This window comes from Tursiops truncatus, chromosome 8 (genome assembly GCF_011762595.2).
Source record: "Tursiops truncatus isolate mTurTru1 chromosome 8, mTurTru1.mat.Y, whole genome shotgun sequence".
Classification (NCBI taxonomy): Eukaryota; Metazoa; Chordata; class Mammalia; order Artiodactyla; family Delphinidae; genus Tursiops; species Tursiops truncatus.
Window position 1 is genome coordinate 72,694,367 of NC_047041.1, and position 18,140 is coordinate 72,712,506.

The following is an 18,140-nucleotide window of genomic DNA, read 5'->3' on the forward strand; positions in this document are numbered from 1 at the left end:
ATTAGTCCCTGGTAACTAATGATGAGCCCACCTGATGTCAATTCCCCCGTAAATGGTAGCCTCCTTCTCCCCCAGTAGCGAAGACTGCTGCCATTCCTGCCCATGGTCTGCCACACACAGTGGGGTGTCCCTCCAGGACCATTTGTGTAAGATCCCCTGTCCCATGAACCACTGATGTTTCTGTTGCTGTCTCCAGGCTCTTTATTTGGTCTCAAGGCTCGGCAACTACTAAGGCGTGAAGGCCTGTGGAGTGCAGCCCAACAACATTTCTCCAAAGAAGTATACAGATGGCCAATACAAAAGCATATGAAAAGACGCTCAACATCATTAGCCATCAGGGAAATACAAATGAAAACCATAATGAGACGGCACTTTATACCCACCAGAATGACTATAATAAAAAAGACAATAACAAGTGTTGGTGAAGATGTGGAGAAATTGGAACCTTCGTACATTGCTAGTGTTAATGTAAAATGGTACAGACACTTTTGGAAAAGTCTGGCAGTTCCTCAAAGGATAAACATAGAGTTACCGTAAGACCCAGCAGTTCCAATCCTGGTACCTAAGAGAAATGAAAAAGTATGTCCACACAAAAACTTGTACATGGATATTCACAGCAGCAATATTCATAATAGCCAAAAAGTGGAAACAACCAAATGCCCATTGACTGATGATGAATCTTGAAAACATTAGGCTAAGTGAAAGTCAGTCATAAAAGACTACATATTATATGATTCTATTTTTATCAAATGTTTAGAATAGGCAAATCTATAGAGACAAGTAGATTAGTAGTTGCCTAAGGCTGGGGGTGCTGGGGGGGTGGGCAGGGAGGAACTGGGAAATGACTGCTCCTGGGTACAATTTTTGTGGGGTGGGGTGATGAAAATGATTCAAAATTAGATTATGGTGATGGTTGGTCAACTCTGAAAATACACTAAAAACCGTTGAATTATACACTTTAAAAACTAAATGGCCTGGACAAGATGATTTGTTTGGATCTTGCCCGATTTAACATTTTCTGGACGAGAAGCACATCTTGGAATGGAGCCAGGCCCTACTGGAAAAGAATGACCCTGCCCATGTAAGTGCCCCAAGAAGGGAGAAGAGGTGGATAACTTCGCCTGGGCACGGTGACAGGATCCCATCCCTGGACCATAAACATTAGCTAATTCACAAGTTATCTGCTGCATATGCAAATTGGTGGTCACATGCTCAATAACCACTAATGCTTGATAGGATACTTGCCACATGCCTGGTCCTAAGTGCTTTCCATGGATCTCATTTAATCCTCACAACAGCCCTATTAAGCTTCAGATGAGAAACTGAGGATCGGAGGGTTACAAACACAGGAAGTTGAGGGATCAGAAGCAAATACAGTTTGACCAGTGGCCCAAGGCCTGTGGTCCTAACCTCTCTCCATCCTGCCCAGCTTTCTCTCTACATCCCCCTGGGTGTAAGGAAAACGCGTGCTTCATCAGCAGTGAGCAAATAACTGAGTTTAAAATAACCTTATCATTTCTTGCTACAGTTCTTAAGAGCATTTCATTTTTTAAAAGCCCTGAATTCAGCTTTCTCGCTGCTCTGGCAGGTACTGCTGTTTGCTTTGCAAGACACACACTCCTGGCTTCCCAAGGCTAGATGTGCACCGCTTATCTAAACCAGGCTGACTGTTCTCTCTTCTTTTTCCTTTGCAAATGTCTGTAATCCAGCAGCTTCCTGGCAGGCTCCAGGAGCTCCGGATTGCTCTACACCTGGGAAGTTTGCTACGGAAGCCTTAAAGGAGCCAGATTTTGAAGCGCCTGCCATTTGTTTTTCCTCTCACCTCCAGCCATAATGCTTTATTTGCACCCTAGTGATTGTACCACCGCCAGCGATTCCTCCACCATAAACAAGAAAATGAGTGGGAATGAGGAGAGCGGTAGGAGACGTAAGTTGTGCTGCCGGCCTTTGCCCCAGCTATCCTGACATCAGAGCCTGGGCTGCAGGGCGCTTGCCTCTAGCCCGACTCTCCCTGCTCACACAGGTGGCCCAGCTCTTATGCTGCTATCAAGCGGGGCCCAGGCCAAAGCTCAAACCCAACAGAGGCTGCACAGAAAGACCTGAATGCTTATAACTGAGAAACACCTCTCAGTCCAGCTTTGGAGCTTGCCATGGATATATGCAAGGCTGGTGCCCAGGTCTCGGAAAGAACTGCCAGGCTCCATGCAAGCATTTGGGCCTCTACCACGTGGACAGCCCCACAGGTGAGGCGAGGCTGCCATCCTGCCCAGATCCCCGCCCTCATCCCTGCGCAGCCGCGAGCTAGGAGCGCTCGCCGGTTGCCGGGGCTCAGTGGACTGCCATGGGCACCAGAGGCCCCTTCGGAATGATGCTTCCTTTTCAGATAACTAGTGCTTGTGTGAACGAATTGCCAAGGTCTGTGTTTTATAAAAATTCCCAAACCTGAAAACCAGAGTTGTATGATGACCGCACCTGGAGTATCAAAACTGCCCGGAGCGCTGGATCCCTGCCCCTCCACATACCCCACTTCCAGTGAGGGCCCCCTGGGGATGCTGAGCCCAACCCTGGGATTCCCTGTCTACCACAGATCTAGGGGTGGTGGAGAGTCCCAGGGCCATGCTTGGGCTACCTTCCTGCATCGCCTGATCTCCCAGGGTCAGATTTACTTCTCCAATGAATGTTCCTTTCTTCTTTAGCAAGGAAGCCTGAAGAGTAAGTAGAGCCTGACTGGGCACAGAGCCAGATCCAAGGACAAATCTACTGTCTCCAGTCCCTGCAAGGAGGGCCAAGAAAGCAGCAATAAACTTAAGGGGATGGCGATCATTCTATTTTCCAGGACTCCATGGAGGTAAGGTAACAGGCATGCTCTGATAAACCGCCTAAAGTGGGTGCAGGTGGTGAGACCTTCCAAAAGCACTGCCTGAGTAACAACAGGTAAGTGCTGCCTTCTGAGCTGGAAGGGTCGGTGGGAAGAAAAGTCTGGGCCAGAGCTGCTTGGGTCAGGAAGGAGAGAGATGGAGACCTGCTCTCCGTGCTCTCCGTCTCAGCCATTTCCTGCACGGCTCAGGCTCTTCTCTAAACGACTAAAGAATGTCTGATTGAAGAGGTGTCTAATTATCAGGCTCCCAGGATCCCCCAGGCCTGGTCTGGCTGTGTGGCTGGTCCCCACCCCCTGCTCCCAGCCCTTTTGCAGGCCTCCCTTTCTGCATGTGGAGAAGGTGGGGCTGGCCCACATGGGTCTCTCAGGGTCGGGCCTGCGGGGTCAGCCTGAGTCTGTGCTGTGATTCACTCTGAAACCCAGGTTGAGTAATAGAATCTGAAGCTCTTCCTGTAATTTTCATGATGGTTCCCTTGGGTTTGTTTATCCGTCTCAGTCTCCCTGATTCTGGCCTGAATCTGAATCTAGGCCACACAGTGTGATGAGCAAAGCAAATGGTGCAAGACAATTGCTTAGATTTGCTGTTTGCTTCAAATCTGGATTACAGTTGCCCTTCTAAGTAAGCCTCTGTGAGCACAGGATTTAAAAACTCACAGGTGTCAAGGTCCTTAAAAATCACCAGTCCTTCCCAATTGGTCCTGTGACTCCCTTTCTATAAAAAAAAAATATTTTATAATACCCTCTTTGCTAACCTGAAGTGCAACTCATAAATAATATAAGCCACCTGTATACGTAATTTTTAAAAATCATTATTATATCCTTATTATATTATATAATAACGATCCATGGCCCAATGTGGATGAACCTCAAGAAACGTGCTAAGTGAAAGAAGAGAAACACAAAAGGCTTTATATATTCTGTATGATCCTGTTTATGTGACATTTCTAGAAAAGACAAATCTGCAGAGACAGTAAACATATCAGTGGTTGCCTGGAGCTGGGGGTGGGCATGAGAATTGACGGCAAACAGACCCGAGGGGGCATTGAAGGAGGATGGAAATGTTCTGAAATTGCCTTGTGGTCATGGTCACCCAGCTTGTCAATTCTACCAAATCACTGAATTGATGAAAACCCTATCTGCATTGAACACTTTTAAAGCGAGTGAATTTTATATTATGTAAATCACAACTATTTTTTTCTTTCTTATTGAAATATAGATGATTTATAATATTGTGTTAGCTTTGGAAATCACAACTATTTTTTTAAATGTACTTTATCCTTGATTTACATGGTAACTCAATTTTTTAAAAATTCAGTGTGTGTATACTGGTTGTGAAAAAAACAAATTGTGTTCACATTTAAAGCAGAGCTAGATTCCAGAGTCAGAGAACTATGAACAAGTTCTTCATCTACATGAGTATCCAGTAGGACACGTGACAGTTGTGTAGGGTATGGGATAATTCTTCACTGTGAGGGATTGTCCTGGATACTGTAGGATATCGAACATTCTTGTCCCCTGCCTACTAAATTCCAGAAGCAGCCTCTAATCATTGTAACACTGAAAAATGCCCCTATAGAAGTCCAGATCACCCCCTAGGAAGTGGCTTCACCCCCACTGAGAATCCCCGATGTTGTCCAGCATCACATGGGGAGACTGAGGCCAAGTGAGGGGCAGAGACTTGCCTGGGGGCAGAGAGTGAACTGGTGCTTAGCTGAAGTCAACCCAGACGTCCTAAATCAGACTTCAGAGCTCTTTGGCCTATACCAGGCCTTTTCACTCTTGCTTGTCTTTCTCTCCCAACTTCGCTGTCATTCTGGTACCTAACATGTAAACAGCTTCATCTCATTCAGAGCTATGGAAAAGGCAGACAGGGGGGCAGAGCTTGTCACTATTATGCTAGCTCATGAAATTCACCCACAGGGAATCCAAGCAATGGGGACAGCTGGTTCTGAGTCCCGAACATGAAGCCTCGGTGAGTGTGTGAGCCCAGGAATATCAAACATCCACTGTACAGACTGCTGTTCCCGTCCCCTCCCATGGTAGATATTGCTAATCACTGATGACGTGCTTGCTCTCTGAGATTGAACGCAGACTCTGCCTCTTTCTCAAGGCAGCCATTGTCAATTACCTGAAACTTGCAGAAGAGATAAATCAAGTTACTGTCCTAGGGGTGCTGTGTCTAAAGAAAGGAAACAGGCTGGGTGCAGACCTGAAACAAAGAGCTACCGTTAATCCAAGAAGTTCAATGCAGGGGCGGAGGAGAAGGCTTCTGGACGTGATGAACAAAGGAACAGACCAAACTGAGAGACCAGGCAAGGGCACTGGAAACAGCGCTTCAGGCTTTGGTTGAGACAGATGGGTCCTAAGAGAACAGATGCTCAGTAACTGCTTGACGAATGACCACTGAGAGAGGAACAGGGACTGTCTGCCCTGGCTTCATAGCAACCTCTTGGTCAGAGCCCAAGGAGGTGTGTGCTGCTCCCCAAAGTGAGGCTGGAATCCGGAGGCCTCTGAAGCTGATCTCATGGGCTAGACTCTCTGGAGGGTCTTTGCCCCTTATTAGATGTAATTCATCCGGGGCCCAAGGAGTTCCCCAGCACAGCTGGAGGCGATCCCAAGAACAGGTTCCTCTTAAAGGCAACCAGAGAGACTCACGCAATGTCTAAAATTTGGAGAGTAGAGTCTAGTAGCCAAGTGCATGGGCTTTGGAGGCAGACAGACCTGGGTTTGGATCCCAGTGTTGCCAATTACTAGCTTTGGGATCTCAAATTGCTTGACTTCTTGGAGGTCATTTTTCTCTTCTCTCCGTGGGACCTAATTCACAGAGTTTTGTGAGGGTTAAATGAATAGACATTCATTTGGCTTTTCAATGTCCATTCATCTCTCTCACTGTTTAAAAGTAGCCATGCAGTTTAGTTAGGATGACCTGCATCCTAGGTTCCAGGGATAGACCATCACTGATCTACCCATTCAGGATAATACCAGCCCTGTTGCTACACTGATTGGTTCAGGGATGAGTTACTTAGGCTATGCCAACCAACATGTGGTTTTCTCTTGGTTAGTTCAGTTTAGTTCTGTTAGAATAAATCCAAAAGTGTTGTTTGATGGTAGGAGGAGGTCTCTCTCCTTCTCTCTCTTTCTCTCTTTCTCCTCCTGGATATGAGTGAGGGATTGTGTGTCCTCAGCTTCTGCCAGAAGTCATTTCGCATCCAAGTCATTTCGCAGTCCAGCCTGAGGAAAGCAAACACATGGAATAGGGCAGAGCTGAATCACAGAGAAACCAAGCCAGACCCCTGATCAAACTTTACCTGACCCAGTCTGATCTGTCCCTGAACTTTTTTTTTTTTTTTCTTTGCGGTACGCAGGCCTCTCACTGTTGTGGCCTCTCCCATTGCGGAGCACAGGCTCCGGACGTGCAGGCTCAGCGGCCATGGCTCACGGGCCCAGCCGCTCCGCGGCATGTGGTATCTTCCCGGACCGGGGCATGAACCCGTGTCCCCTGCATCGGCAGGCGGACTCTCAACCACTGCGCCACCAGGGAAGCCCTGTCCCTGAACTTTTAAAGCAAAATTTGGGTTGGAATTCCTGTTACATTTAAGTACTCAACAAATGGTAGCAGTCAATACTATTAGTATTATGATCAAAAGGATTACTAAATAAAGCCCAAAAAAGGGTTTGACATTTTCATTACAAGATACAGTACAATTTTCCCAGTGGTATTCATTTATTTCACAAATTCATCAAACAAATTAATTCAACAAATAATGATTGAGTTCCTACTATGTGTCCCGCTTGGTGCTAGGTGCGAGGTTAGAGTGATGAGCAAGAGAGGCTTGGTACTGCCAAATGCTCAGATCCCAGCCCCACCCCTCGGAGAGGTCTCCTTGCTGAGCTGGAAGGGAGGCTGCTTGTTCACAAATGTGTGCATATTTAAAAGGAAAGCCTTGCAAAATGGTCACACATGTAGAAGCTCTACATCAAAGTCAAGTGGTTCTCAGCGTGAAGATGGCAGGATTTACTCTTATCTCTTCCTGCCTTCACACACTCCACTTCAGCCAGGTACACCCTCCTCACCTTCCTCTGCCTTCAAGGCCCCACCGGAAACTCTATAAGAGGCTTCCTGGCTGATGTAGATGCTTGCTTTCCTCCTCCTGGGACCTCACATCTGTTTCTCTTTACATCTCACCCTGCTCTAATCTTGTAGTCACTCCGGGTCTCCTAGCTGCCAGCTGCCCACTCTTCTAGGTGATCGTCGCCTTGTCTTGCCCTCCAGGCCCTGAACTCTTAGTTTGCATTTACCACCATGATTTCCAACCTACTGCTCTGTCCCAAGGGCCTGCTGTAAACCTGCTGATGGTCCCACTTGCCCAGAGGTGTTTATAGGTGGTTTAGAGGTGATTTATCTGAAGATAATTCAATTCCTATGTTTGTTTGTTTGTTTAAGATTTTTTGATGTGGACCTTTTTTTTTTTTTTTTGGCTGCATTGGGTCTTCGTTGCTGCGCGTGGGCTTTCTCTAGTTACGGCAAGTGGGGGCTACTCTTCGTTGCGGTGCACAGGCTTCTCATTGCAGTGGCTTCTCTTATTGCAGAGCATGGACTCTAGGCACACGGGCTTCAGTAGTTGCGGCACGCGGGCTCATTAGTTGTGGCACACGGGCTTAGTTGCTCCGCAGCATGTGGGATCTTCCCGGGCCAGGGCTCAAACCCGTGTCCCCTGCATTGGCAGGTGGATTCTTAACCACTGCGCCACCAGGGAAGCCCCTGGACCATTTTTTTTAAAGTCTTTATTGAATTTGTTACAATATTGCTTCTGTTTTATGTTTTGGTTTCTTGGCGGGGAGGTATGTGGGATCTTAGCTCCCTGACCAGGGATCGAACCCACACCCCCTGCATTGGAAGGCAAAGTCTTAACCACTGGACTGCCAGGGAAGTCCCCTCAATTCCTGTGTTTTTGTACCTAAATTCCTGACTTCTAGTTCCTGGCTCCTGGCCTTGATTTGCCTGGTGCCTAAATAAATTCCTACCATTAACTAAGGAACTAGTGCCTGGTCCTAACTCAAAAGTTACATTGTAAAAAGGCGAGGGGGGAAATGCTACACTGCTATCCCATCTTCCCCAGCACTGCTTTTCCTTTTATGATATCAATATATTTTTAAAGCAAAAAAGTAGCACATGCTTAGGGGGAAAACTCAAACAGTATAGCATTTGGTAAAGTGGAACGTGAAAGCCTTCCCTCCACTGGCCCTTAGTCCCTTACCCCAGAGGCAGCCATGCTACCAGTTGGCTGTGTTGCCCAGACCCAAGGTGGTCCCTGGGCTCCAAAGGCAGGTTGCCTATATTCAAACCCAGCTCCATCATTTATTAGCCATAGACGTTGAACAATTCAGCTAACCTCCCTGTGCCTTGGTATACTTATCTATAAAACTAGGATAATAACAGGACTTGCTTTTGAGGTTACTGGGGGAAAATATTTTTTAATTTCAGTAAAGCACTTAGAATAGTGATTGGCACATGGTTAAGTGCTTAATCAAAGTAAATTGTTATCTACCTCTTTTTAAATAACAGTTATTAGGGTTCTGTGGTGTGGATGTCTTTTATTATAACCCATGTGGTTTATAGATTCACTAACTAGTTTCTGCAAACTCAGGATCCAATACCGAGAAGTTGGGGCCACATGGAACATCAAGAATGTGTGGTTATGGTTTTCTAACTTGGAACCCAGTGACATCAGAGCTTGCAGGGGTTCACCTGCTGGCCTGAAGATACTGTAAGAAACCATTTTCTAGCTGGGGTCACTTCTTCATTCTTCTAGACCTAATGTTCTCAAACCAGACATCCTTTCCTTCCTCCCAAGTTCTGTGTCCGGGGAAACCAGCACCCTGGACGATGAGCTCTGCTCTGAGCTTAAATTGCTACCAATTAGAGTTAGAGCAGTTTTTCTCTCTCCTCTTCAACATGCTGGGCTGGCAATACTGTGGCTTCCCAGCAGGTTAAAGTGATCACAAGTATCTTGGAATAGATCTCTTTCCTGGAGAGAAAGAAGGGAAACAAGATAAACCAGATGGATCTAAATTGAACACGCTGTTCCTGGCACTTAATTTCCCAAAAGGCATTTTGGTGGCCTCCTGGGAATACTTCCCAAGCAATGCCTGGAGTTTTAACCATTTGACAGCCGTTAACCATGTTGAGCCTCATGGGGCTTAGCTCCCCACCCACCAGTGAAGAGCACCAGCAGAAACTACCGTTTGCCCTGGGAAAATGTCCTATAAGTAGCACCAACAAATCTTCCCCCAATAAGAGCAGGCCACAAGCAATGCTGACAACAGTGCTCAGCAGAGCCTTGATCTGAAAACGCCGAGAAGAAAGAGAAAGACCCAAGCTAGCCCCTTGGAAGCAAATTTTCCATCTTCCTCAATTAAGATGTCCATGCCTCTGTTGTTCCTTTTTGTTGGTGGCACTATTCCGTAGCACTCGGGGGGTTAAAGGCAGATCAGTAGGAGGCAGAATTCCCAGACATTGTTGTTCTTTCACCTCTCGTGTCTAATCAGCTATGGGTCAGGTCTGTTCAGTTATGGGTCTTCCATCCATCCCACCTTGTGCATTGCTAATGTGTATTTCCTGGTTCAACAGAGTATATTGGAACTATTGGGACTTTGTTGACACTCAGCTAAGGGCACAAATTCTAACAATTGTTGACCTCCAGGAAGCCACTTAACTTTGCTGAGTCTTGGTCGCAACGGTTAAAGGAGGAAACCAAAGCTGAATGCGACATTATTGTAAAAGTGAGAGTCGCATTACAAGTGCCCAGTGCTGCTGGTACCTGCTGGATGCTCAAAAAATACCTGTCAGGCTGCTGAAGTAGAAGTGAACGGAGACTTCCAGTTAAATGTGGTGGAACTGACATGTATGTGCAATTTTACTGCTTCCCCAAACCACAATAAAATGGTAACACAGGGCTAAAAACAAGTGTAAACGTATAAGGACACAGAGAACGAAAACAGCATAGGCTTGATCTGTGTGACCTATAATTCAAAGGGAACAAAAAAGAAAGCTTCATTGTAACACCTCTGTATCAGTTATCACACTTGCATAACGAACCATCCCAAAACTTAATGGCTTAAAACAAATACCATTTTATTTGCTCACAGTTGTGAGTCAGTGATTTGGGCTGGGCTCATACAGGTGGATCTTCTGCTAGAATTAACTAGCTCACTCATTTGCAGTAAGCTGGGAGCTGGTATGACTTAGGGCTGGGCTCTGCTGGGATGGTTTATCTTCTCCCTGCACGTGGTCTCAACATCCAGGAGGCTGGCCTTTGCTTCTCCACTTGGTGGGCTCCGGGTTCCCAGCAGCCAGAGGGTAAGACCCAATGCACTAGCCTCTGCATGCCTCAAATTTGCTAATACCTCATTGGCGAGTCACAGATTCAGTGGCCAAGCCCAGACTCAATGTAGGAGAGATCTACACAAGGTCACAGATACCTTGGTTCATTCCTGCAACAGTCTACGACAACCTCTGAAGCACGTTTACCATCTTTGCCAATTAAGATGATCATGCCTGTGTTGCCTCTTATTAATAGAGATGCTATTCAATGGTGCTGACAGAGTCAAAGCTAGATCAAAAGAGATAAAAAGCAGGTGGACAAGAAAGACCAACTTAGCAGACCAGAGAAAATGGAAACCAAAGCCTGAAGTGGGGGACTGAAGGAAGCTGGTTCATTCTATAGAACCCTAGAGATTCAGAAATTGAAGCTACCAAATATCAATATATCTGAAATTCAGAGTACAGGTGGGGCTAAAAACAGAATAGGCTAAACGTCTGTGTAAGAGGCACTATCTCAACCCTCTGCATCTTTGTTCCTGCCCCACACAACCAAGTGAATACCTTTCTATATCCCAGGATTGAGGTATACTCTGTGGAGAGGTAAAAATGGAAAGATTCTTATCTTGGGATACCAGGCATTGCTAAAGGTGGGGACACCATACTGAAAACAGGGAGATTACCCAATTGACAGTAAAAGAACATTAATGAGAAAATTAATTAATTCCACAATTGATTAGTAGGAATTCCAAAGAGCAAAAAGACACAGAAAAAGAGAAGTGAAAGTTATCAAAGACTTCAATACATTTCAATAAAATTTCCCAGAACTTAAGTAAATGAGTTGGAAAAGACCCACTGAGTACTTTGTGGAATGAATTTAAAAAGAAAAAACAACTAAGGCGAATCATTGTGAAATTCAGGATATCAGGGATAAAGAGAAAATCCTAATGGCGTCCACAGAGAAAAGATCAAACAAACAACAACAATGAAAACAGGTGACATACAAAAGTTCAGAAATCTACATGGCATCAGACTTAATGGCCACAGGAGATGCTAGAAGATAATGGAGCAATGCGTTCAGAATAATGAGTGGAGAGGGGACCTTCAAGATGGCGGAGAACTAAGCCATGGAGATCACCTTCCCCCCAACAAATACATCAAAAATACATCTACATGTGGAACAATTCCTACAGAACACCCAGTGAACACGGGCAGAAGACCTCAGACTTCCCAAAAGGCAAGAAAATACCCACGTACCTGGGTAGGGCAAAAGAAAAAAGAAAAAACAGAGACAAAAGAATAGGAATGGGGGGCTTCCCTGGTGGCACAGTGGTTGAGAGTCCGCCTGCCGATGCAGGGGGCACGGGTTTGTGCCCTGGTCCGGGAAGATCCCACATGCCGCGGAGCGGCTGGTCCTGTGAGCCATGGCCGCTGAGCCTGCACGTCCGGAGCCTGTGCTCTGCAACAGGAGAGGCCACAACAGTGAGAGGCCTAAGTACCGCAAAAAAAAAAAAAAAAGAATAGGGATGGGACCTCCACCTCTGGGAAGGAGCTGTGAAGGAGGAAACGTTTCCACACACTAGGAAGCCCCATCACTGGCGGAGACAGGGGGGTGGGCAGGGGGGAAGCTTCAGAGCCATGGAGGAGAGCGCAGCAACAGGGGTGCAGAGGGCAAAGCGGAGAGATTCCAGCACAGAGGATTGGGGCCAACCAGCACTCACCAGCCAGAGAGGCTTGTCTGCTCACCCGCCAGGGTGGGTGGGAGCTGGGAGCTGAGGCTCAGCCTTCCTAGGTCAGATCTCAGGGAGAGGACTGGGGTTGGCTGCGTGAACACAGCCTGAAAGGGGCTAGTGTGCCACAACTAGCCAGGAGGGAGTCCAGGAAAAAGTCTGGACCTGCCAAGAGGCAAAAGACCTTGTTTCGGGGTGCACGAGGAAGAGGATTCCTTCCCCGTCTGCCCACACAGGGCAGAGCACCACCTAAGTGAGCTCTAGAGATGGGCGCGAGCCATGGCTATCAGCTCGGACCCCAGAGACGGGCATGAAACGCTAACAGTGCTGCTGCAGCCACCAAGAATCCTGCGTGCGAGCACAGGTCACTCTCCACACCTCTCTCCCGGGAGCCTGTGCAGCCCGCCACTGCCAGGGTCCTGTGATCCAGGGACAAATTCCCCGGGACAACACACGGTGCGCCTCAGGCTGTTGAAACGTCATGCTAGCCTCTGCCGCCACAGGCTCGCCCTGTATTCCAATTCTGACTACCGTACCCCTCCCTCCCCCAGTCCTGAATGAGTAAGAGCGGCCCTACTCAGCGGCTGCTCATGTCGGGGTGGGGAGCAACGGCCTGAGGGTGACCTACACTCAGGTGAGGCCAAAACAAAAGCTGAACCCCAGGAGCTGTGCGAACAAAGAAGAGAAAGGGAAATTTCTCCATGCAGCCCCAGGAGCAGCAGATTAAATCCCCACGATCAACTTGATGTACCCTGCATCTGTGGAATACCTGATTACACAACAAATTTTCCCAAAATTTAGGCAGTGGACTTTGGGAGCAACTGTAGACTTGGGGTTTACTCTCTGCAACTGATTTGTTTCTGATTTTTATGTTTATCTTAGTTTAGTGTTTAGGGCTTGTTATCATTGGTGCATTTGCTTATTGGTTTTGTTGCTCTCTTTTTTTTTTTTTTTTTACATCTTTATTAGAATATAATTGCTTTACAATGGTGTGTTAGTTTCTGCTTTATAACAAAGTGAATCAGTTATACATATACATATGTTCCCATATCTCCTCCCTCTTGCGTCTCCCTCCCTCCCACCCTCCCTATCCCGCCCCTCCAGGCTGTCACAAAGCACCGAGCTGATCTCCCTGTGCTATGCAGCTGCTTCCCACTAGCTATCTACCTTACGTTTGGTAGTGTGTATATGTCCATGCCCCTCTCTCGCTTTGTCACAGCTTACCCTTCCCCCTCCCCATATCCTCAAGTCCATTCTCTAGTAGGTCCGTGTCTTTATTCCTGTCTTACCCCTAGGTTCTTCATGACATTTTTTTTTTCTTAAATTCCATATATATGTGTTAGCATACAGTATTTGTCTTTCTCTTTCTGACTTACTTCACTCTGTATGACAGACTCTAGGTCTATCCACCTCATTACAAATAGCTCAATTTTGTTTCTTTTTATGGCTGAGTAATATTCCATTGTATATATGTGCCACATCTTCTTTATCCATTCATCTGATGATGGACACTTAGGTTGTTTCCATATCCAGGCTATTGTAAATAGAGCTGCAATGAACATTTTGGTACATGACTCTTTTTGAATTATTGTTTTTTCAGGGTATATGCCCAGTAGTGGGATTGCTGGGTCATATGTAGTTCTATCTGTAGTTTTTTAAGGAACCTCCATACTGTTCTCCATAGTGGCTGTACCAATTCACATTCCCACCAGGAGTGCAAGAGGGTTCCCTTTTCTCCACACCCTCTCCAGCATTTATTGTTTGTAGATTTTTTGATGATAGCCATTCTGACTGGTGTGAGATGATATCTTTGTACTTTTCAATTGCATTTCTCTAATGATTAATGATGCTGAGCATTCTTTCATGTGTTTGTTGGCAGTCTGTATATCTTCTTTGGAGAAATGTCTATTTAGGTCTTCTGCCCATTTTTGGATTGGGTTGTTTGTTTTTTTGTTATTGAGCTGCATGAGCTGCTTATAAATTTTGGAAATTAATCCTTTGTCAGTTGCTTCATTTGCAAATATTTTCTCCCATTCTGAGGGTTGTCTTTTGGTCTTGTTTATAGTTTCCTTTGCTGTGCAAAAGCTTTTAAGTTTCATTAGGTCCCATTTGTTTATTTTTGTTTTTATTTCCATTTCTCTAGGAGGTGGGTCAAAAAGGATCTTGCTGTGATTTATGTCATAGAGTGTTCTGCCTATGTTTATCAAACTAAGAGTTTGATAGTTTCTGGCCTTACATTTAAGTCTTTAATCCATTTTGAGCTTATTTTTGTGTATGGTGTTAGGGAGTGATCTAATCTCATACTTTTACATGTAGCTGTCCAGTTTTCCCAGCACCACTTATTGAAGAGGCTGTCCTTTCTCCACTGTACATTCCTGCCTCCTTTATCAAAGATAAGGTGACCATATGTGCGTGGGTTTATCTCTGGGCTTTCTATCCTGTTCCATTGATCTATCTTTCTGTTTTTGTGCCAGTACCATACTGCCTTGATGACTGTAGCTTTGTAGTATAGTCTGAAGTCAGGGAGCCTGATTCCTCCAGCTCCATTTTTCGTTCTCAAGATTGCTTTGGCTATTCGGGGTTTTTTGTGTTTCCATACAAATTGTGAAATTTTTTGTTCTAGTTCTGTGAAAAATGCCATTGGTAGTTTGATAGGGATTGCATTGAATCTGTAGATTGCTTTGGGTAGTATAGTCATTTTCACAATGTTGATTTTTCCAATCCAAGAACATGGTATATCTCTCCATCTATTTGTATCATCTTTAATTTCTTTCATCAGTGGCTTATAATTTTCTGCATACAGGTCTTTTGTCTCCTTAGGTAGGTTTATTCCTAGATATTTTATTCTTTTTGTTGCAGTGGTAAATGGGAGTGTTTTCTTGATTTCACTTTCAGATTTTTCATCCTTAGTGTATAGGAATGCCAGAGATTTCTGTGCATTAATTTTGTATCCTGCTACTTTACCAAATTCATTGATTAGCTCCAGTAGTTTTCTGGTGGCATCTTTAGGATTCTCTATGTATAGTATCATGTCACCTGCAAACAGTGACAGCTTTACTTCTTCTTTTCCGATTTGGATTCCTTTTATTTCCTTTTCTTCTCTGATTGCTGTCGCTAAAACTCCCAAAACTATGTTGAATAAGAGTGGTGAGAGTGGGCAACCTTGTCTTGTTCCTGGTCTTAGTGGAAATGCTTTCAGTTTTTCACCATTGAGGACGATGTTGGCTGTGGGTTTGTCATATATGGCCTTTATTATGTTGAGGAAAGTTCCATCTATGCCTACTTTCTGCAGCGTTTTTATCATAAATGGTGTTGAATTTTGTTGAAAGCTTTTTCTGCATCTATTGAGATGATCAATCATATGGTTTTTCTCCTTCAATTTGTTAATATGGTTTATCACATTGATTGATTTGCGTCTATTGAAGAATCCTTGCATTCCTGGAATAAACCCCACTTGATCATGGTGTATGATCCGTTTAATGTGCTGTTGGATTCTGTTTGCTAGTATTTTGTTGAGGATTTTTGCATCTATGTTCATCAGTGATATTGGCCTGTAGTTTTCTTTCTTTGTGACATCCTTGTCTGGTTTTGGTAACAGGGTGATGGTGGCCTCGTAGAATGAGTTAGGGAGTGTTCCTCCCTCTGCTATATTTTGGAAGAGTTTGAGAAGGATAGGTGTTAGCTCTTCTCTAAATGTTTGATAGAATTCACCTGTGAAGCCATCTGGTCCTGGGCTTTTGTTTGTTGGAAGATTTTTAATCACGGTTTCAATTTCAGAGCTTGTGATTGGTCTGTTCATATTTTCTATTTCTTCCTGATTCAGTCTTGGCAGGTTGTGCATTTCTAAGAATTTGTCCATTTCTTCCAGATTGTCCATTTTATTGGCATAGAGTTGCTTGTAGCAATCTCTCCTGATCTTTTGTATTTCTGCAGTGTCAGTTGTTACTTCTCCTTTTTCATTTCTAATTCTACTGATTTGGGTATTCTCCCTTTTTTTCTTGATGAGTCTGGCTAATGGTTTATCAATTTTGTTTATCTTCTCAAAGAACCAGCTTTTAGTTTTATTGATCTTTGCTATCGTTTCCTTCATTTCTTTTTCATTTATTTCTGATCTGATTTTTATGATTTCTTTCCTTCTGCTAACTTTGGGGTTTTTTTGTTCTTCTTTCTCTACTTGCTTTAGGTGCAAGGTTAGGTTGTTTATTCGAGATGTTTCCTGTTTCTTAAGGTAGGATTGTATTGATATAAATCCATATTCTTGGATGGGAAGAATCAACATTGTGAAAATGACTATACTACCCAAAGCAATATACAGATTCAATGCAATCCCTATCAAACTACCAATGGCATTTTTCACAAAACTAGAACAAAAAATTTCACAATTTATATGGAAACACAAAAGACCCCGAATAGCCAAAGCAATCTTGAGAAAGAAAAACGGAGCTGGAGGAATCAGGCTCCTGGACTTTAGACTATACTACAAAGCTACAGTAATGAAGACCGTATGAAAGACTGGCATGAAAACAGAAATATAGATCAATGGAACAGGATTCAAAGCCCAGAGATAAACCCATACACATATGGTCACCTTATTTTTGATAAAGGAGGCAAGAATATAAAACGGAGGAAAGACAGCCTCTTCAATAAGTGGTGCTGGGAAATCTGGACAGCTACATGTAAAAGAATGAAATTAGAGCACTCCCTGACACCATACACAAAAATAAACTCAAAATGGATTAAAGACCTAAATGTAAGGCCAGACACTATAAAACCCTTAGAGGAAAACATAGGCAGAACACTCTTTGACATAAATCACAGCAAGATCCTTTTTGACCCACCTCCTAGAGACATGGAAATAAAAACAAAAATAAACAAATGGGACCTAATGAAACTTCAAAGCTTTTGCACAGCAAAGGAAACCATAAACAAGGTGAAAAGACAACCCCCAGAATGGGAGAAAGTTTTTGCAAACGAAGCAACTGACAAAGGATTAATCTCCAAAATATACAAGCATCTCATGCAGCTCAATTTCAAAAAACAAACAACCCAATCCAAAAATGGGCAGAAGACCTAAATAGACATTTCTCCAAAGAAGATATACAGACTGCCAACAAACACATGAAAGGATGCTCAACATCACTAATCATTAGAGAAATGCAGATCAAAACTACAATGAGGTATCACCTAACACCGATCAGAATGGCCATCATCAAAAAATCTACTAATAGTAAATGCTGGAGAGAGTGTGGAGAAAAGGGAACCCTCTTGCACTGTTGGTGGGAATGTAAATTGATACAGCCACTATGGAGAACAGTATGGAGGTTCCTTAAAAAACTAAAAATCGAACTACCATATGACCCAACATTCCCACTACTGGGCATATACCCTAAGAAAACCATAATTCAAAAAGAAGCATGTACCACAATGTTCATTGCAGCACTGTTTACAATAGCCAGGACATGGAAGCAACCTAAGTGTCCATCTACAGATGAATGGATAGAGAAGATGTGACACATATATACAATGGAATACTACTCAGACATAAAAAGAAACGAAATTGAGTTATTTGTAGTGAGGTGGATGGACCTAGAGTCTGTCATACAGAGTGACGTAAGTCAGAAAGAAAAATACCGTATGCTAACACATATATATGGAATCTAAAAAATAATGGTTCTGATGAACCTTGGGGCAGGACGGGAATAAAGACACAGACGTAGGGAATGGAGTTGAGGAAACGGGGTGGGGGGAAGGGTAAGCTGGGACGAAGTGAGAGAGTAACATTGACATATATAGACTACCAAATGTAAAATAGGTAGCTAGTGGGAAGCAGCTGCATAGGACATGGAGATCAGCTTGTTGCTTTGTGACCACCTAGAGTGGTGGGTTAGGGAGGGTGGGAGGGAGACACAAGAGGGAGGGGATATGGGGATGTATGTATACATATAGCTGATTCACTTTGTTTTACAGCAGAAACTAACACAACATTGTAAAGCAATTATACTCCAATAAAGACATTAAAAAATACTGTTACATAAAGTTTTTGTTATACAAGATGCGTAAGTTCTAGACATCTACTGTACAACATAATGAGTATAGTTAACAATGCTGTGTTATGCACTTCAATAAATGTTAAGAGGGTAAAAAAAAAAAGTGATGAGTGGAAATGAATTTCATACCAGAGTGCCACGCTCAGCCAAACTATAATTGTGAT

General features: G+C 44.2%; 1 long non-coding RNA gene across 2 annotated transcripts in view; it reads left to right on the forward strand.

Annotated features, from left to right (window-relative positions):
• Positions 1 to 847: 847 nt before the first annotated feature.
• The window catches only part of LOC109552252 (uncharacterized), a 36,155-nt gene continuing 18,862 nt past the window's right edge, over positions 848 to 18,140 (forward strand). For both annotated transcript variants that reach the window (XR_002179059.2, XR_012333485.1), the window contains exons 1-2: positions 848 to 2,243; positions 2,697 to 2,848. This is a non-coding gene — a long non-coding RNA (uncharacterized lncRNA). The remainder of the gene's footprint in view (positions 2,244 to 2,696; positions 2,849 to 18,140) is intronic.